General features: G+C 42.0%; 1 protein-coding gene across 3 annotated transcripts in view; it reads right to left on the bottom strand.

The window, feature by feature from the left end:
* dgki (diacylglycerol kinase, iota) overlaps positions 1-5,000 on the bottom strand; it is a 98,547-nt gene that overhangs the window by 50,542 nt on the left and 43,005 nt on the right. The gene's annotated exons all lie outside the window — the stretch shown is intronic.

Here is a 5,000-nt window from a genome sequence, read left to right as displayed (position 1 = left end):
GAGTAGGCTAAATCATAAAAAAAATGGAAAAAGGTTCGCACACTTGAAATCCTTCTTTTATAGGATATAGGCTAGAGAAGAGTTGGTTTAAAATTCAAGTGTAGTAAAAAAGTTTGTGCACATCCCCGGTCAAGGTGCAGAACAAGAGTAGGCTAAATCATAAAAAAAATGGAAAAAGGTTCGCACACTTGAAATCCTTCTTTTTTGATTTGATTTGGTCTTCTTCAGATTAAAATTCAAGTACGTGCGCTATTTAACCCCTCGAGACCGACTGCAGTCTGCTGACACAGCCAGACGACTCTCCCAACCCATTCATTCGTTTTGGCCGATATAATCCATTCATTCGTTTTGTGCGTAGGCCTATATAGATTCCTGCATGCTGCATTACCGTGACCCTTAGCCTACCTTGTGGATGATTTTTTCTCATTGGAATACAGCAGGACAGAATGCCTTTTATCTAACAAACGCAAAAGCTGAGATTGTTGGAAGGACTAGGCTACTCAACAAACTTGTTTTTCGTTTCTGGGAGATCTCGTTATCGTTTTGGATTGTCGGATTTTTATACTTATTGTTTGGACTTATGGACAATGAACTTTGAGGGGTGGTTGTTAGTGCTTTACAAAGCTTTGTGTTAATAAGTGTCGGTCCTCCTATCCTTCAGCTCACTGCGCGATGCAGTTGCGCATAGTGGCCACGAAGTCATTAACTGTTTACGACACAATACATGATATTTGTGTTTTTCGTTTCTTAGATTTAATGCATGTTTGACATGTAAACAGGCCTTCAGTCCGTTAACTTAAGGCCTTCTTTTGCATGGGGTTGCTCGCATCCGCCCGTAACCTAGACTATTATGTGCGTAGTGGTTGCATAGTCTTATAATAAGAGGCAAATTGTTACAGGACAACTTAAACTGACTTCCCCAATGCTTCCCCGCAGCACATTACATTTTAATATAGGCTAATATAGGATGAACAAAGTCTATGCTATATTAAATCCAGTAGCCTAATAATTCTATGTGCCACGTCCGATTTCGCAAGTGATGTAGTAGGCTACGTTTAAACATCGACAAACGTCTGTGAGACTACCCATTTCATGAAGAGCAATTGTCTTGTGCGATCATTCCCCCTCCCCCACACTTGTCTAACCAGTTCACTAGACATTATAGCCTACCTGTATGCGGCATTGGACGATTGCCTCCCTCCCCCTCTCTCTCGACAGACACTTCCTGACACTAGGGCTCGGGATCATGACATCAAAACTTCGCGGGCACAGCCACATTGGCAGCTTCACTCCTTAGTTTACTATGGATTACTATGGATTTACTCCCGCCTTTTAGTGTGTTCCTGTTACTTAGTTTTTGCCTTCCTGGTAGTATGTTGCTGTGTAGTGGGGTGTAACAGTGCAACCCACGATCGCAAGAGGAAAAGAATAAATCGCTACTATTTCTGCTTCTTGTCTTGTGCATCTGAATGAATGGATATTACGTTCAGTGCGCTACCAAATGGCGGCGATATTCCTAGAATGCAAGGCGTGTGCCCGAGCCCTATTATGTAAATGTAAAAATGTGTGTGTGTGTGTGTGTGTGTGTGTGTGTGTGTGTGTGTGTGTGTGTGTGCGCTGAACCACGAATTCACATATTAACTTTTCTTTTCAGCAGACATCGCAATCATAAAAAAATCGCAAAACTTTTTAATAAAATAATGCCTCTTGTCTTAATGGGTTCCGGAGTTTCGTAGAGTAAGTTTTGAACCCCGGTCGCTGACGTATGATTAAGATGCCTCAACCATTTACGCCACAGTTCGAGGGTCAATTTCTTAGCACTTAGCCAAGAAATATAAAGGATCCAGTCAGTCGAGTTCATTTAGCCTATTCGCGGCATGCACTTGAAACGCCGATCAAAAGTTCTGACATGTTAAACTGACGTTAGTCATTAATTCACCACATGATAAAATGCTGTTATATTGACGCACAGTAGCCCACGGTAGTCTATGTCTATCTCTGAATCAACATGAACATGCATAACGAGATCCATATATTCTAAGTTGCTAGAAACTTCTTTTGCGGAGCTAGGCCTACTAGTCGATGGTTACAATGAATCACCCTCACTGCCCTATCGCATATCTGACCATCCATTGTTATAATGTTACAAAATGCGCGATCTTCTCCAATCATGTAGCCTACGGTTATAAGTAAAGTGACATGATAGGCATGTAGGCCTATTAAAGATATTTCTGTTAAATACGTTTTATTTTCAGTTGTCAAAAGTGGTGGGGACAAAATCTGTGATAAAGTGCTGGGTAAGCTACCCAGCGTCGCCGGTTAAAATGAACATGCCTCCGTTTTAAAATAGCCTATAGGCCTACACATTTCTAAGTATTCCTAACATAAATGTAGCCTAAATGTCCATCTTGTCCATCTCTTTCGTCTTCGCCTTGACAATAATAGCCTATTCACGGAAATGCGGTCTTGTAACCATAATGAATTAATGAATTAATCTAAGGTTGCCTATATCGAGTCTTTCAGGTTGAATTGAAGGCTTCTAAAACCATTTTCATTAATTTCAACAATGGTTTATTGAAACGTCGTTTGATTATAATTTCGCCAGTCATCACCTTCATTTTAATGATTAAATGAGACGGATTAAATGAGACGGATATGCGGAGCATTTCTCTCCCTCTCCATTGACCAAAACGTTGCTCTGGCATCTCTGCTGGACTGACTGAGTTATAGGCTACGTCGAGTGAGAGAGCCAGCTGTGAGGTACGCTGTAAAACATTCGAAAACTCTGAAACTGCAATCTGACATGCCGAGCGTGATGTCTCTTTTCTCCGCTTGTCACCAGCGCGGTGTCTTCGGGTTTTTCCGTGTTTTCCGGTATGAGCCGAACCTTCCTTTTATTAAGGCGGTCTTATGTTGCCCCCTTGCGGTTGCAGTTTTAATTAAAGTCCCGATGCTTCGGGAGTCCCGATGTGCGGGAAAGAAAGGAGCATTCTCAACCCGTACCATCTGTATACTGACAGATCGTACCAATAAGATACAAGAGGGTAAACCACATTAACATACAATTGGACAATTCGACAGGAGGGCAAATACAAAGACGAGGCCAGTTTAAACTAATAACCAAAGTGAGAAACTAATATTAGCTGTTACTGTAAATTAATATCAATAACAAAGAAAGCATAAACGTAATGACTAAACGAAACATAAGATCTTCCTCTGACGTCACACGACTGGTGGTTGCAGCCAAAGGACTCTTAACGGCACTTCCGCCGAACCTCGGGTCCTTTACCGGAACCAGGAAGTGTCTTGATGTTTCTCCTCACAGTCACGGTCGCTTGCGAAACAGAAAATGTAAGTAACGGAAAACAGAAACAAGACTGCCTGCACTCAGCCCTGTAGCTGTGAAACGTAACCAACATGTGAAATGTTAAATAAAGTAACAAATGCTTAACGAAGATAAACGTGTTGTGATTTATGACGATATAAAGTAAATATTATCAATATGAACGAACAGAAGCTAACGTGAGTTATCAGTGTAGTGGAATGTATGCATGAAAGAAAAATAACGTTACTTATCAGTATAGTGACATGTATGCGTGAGGGATGGTGAATGTATGGAAGTTGCGGCACTCGCCACTTGTTGTAGCACTCTCATGTGCGGCCGCGGCGCCGGCCGTCACACTATGAATAAATAATGTAACATGAATTCCTGTGCAATGTCATATCTGACTGAGTATAAACATTAAGTGACAAAACTAAATCTGTAGTTCTAATGTCATACTGTAACATTAACAACTAGAAAAGCACTCCGAGAGTGCAGACCTCCGCCATGCGTCAAAACATAACCGCCTACTGGATCCACACGGTGATCCGGATCACTCCCAAAATGTAATGGTATCTTCCTTGGGGCATTCCAGACCTTTCCTGAAAATATCATCAAAATCTATCCATGACTTTTTGAGTTATCTTGCTAACAAACAGACAAACATACATACAAACAAACAAACCCAGATGAAAACATAACCTGCATGGCGGAGGTAATAATAACTACAAAAAAAAACAAAATAAAACTTGAAAGTCAACTGGCCCACCAGAACACGGTAGGTACTGTACATGCGATATGAAGTGGTTCTTCCTAAAACGAAATACTGAATAATGACTATAATGATGAGTAATGAATAATGCATGCTAAATAAAAATGGCCGAGCGCGCATCAAAGGCTTGCGTACCACCAGGACCCCGCTGTATCTCAATCTAATTAGTGGACACTCACACAGCGGCTGGGGCTATTTATAACCCTCTGGTCCACGGCATCACGTTAGGGGCCTTGTCCTCAACTGAACTGATAACAGACATGCCACCGCAACACAACACCACACACCACAACGCAGGACAGAGGACACAATGCCGCTGCAACACAACGCCTCAGTGTAGGACATGACACAGTGCCACGGCAACAAAATAACGCAAGGTACAGTAGGACATGACACAATGCCACTACAACACAACAATACTACAGCACTACGCAGGACATGATGACACAATGCCACTACAACACAACAACACTACAGCACTACGCAGGACATGATGACACAATGCCACTACAACACAACAACACTACAGCACTACGCAGGACATGACACAATTCCACTACATGACACAATTCCACTACAACACAACAACACAACAATACTACACAGGACATGACACTACACCACAACGCAGGACATGACACAATGCCACAGCACCAACACAACAACACTACGACGCAAGGTATAGAGCAGGGCACAATGCTACTGCAACACAACGTAGGACATGAGAACCGCAGGACATACCGTAATAAGTGCAATGCTCTGCACTTGACGTTACAATATACAAGACAATTCAGCCGTGCGACACATAAACATAATGTACTACATGCCACTGCAGTGGGCTACACAACACTATGCAACAGAATCCAATGCAGCTTTAATATGAAAACACTGCATTACAAACACAAT

The sequence above is a fragment of the Sardina pilchardus genome, chromosome 17, assembly GCF_963854185.1.
Source record: "Sardina pilchardus chromosome 17, fSarPil1.1, whole genome shotgun sequence".
In the NCBI taxonomy this organism is placed as follows: Eukaryota; Metazoa; Chordata; class Actinopteri; order Clupeiformes; family Clupeidae; genus Sardina; species Sardina pilchardus.
Note: the sequence above shows the minus strand (reverse complement) of the source record. Positions and strands in the feature narration are given on the sequence as shown.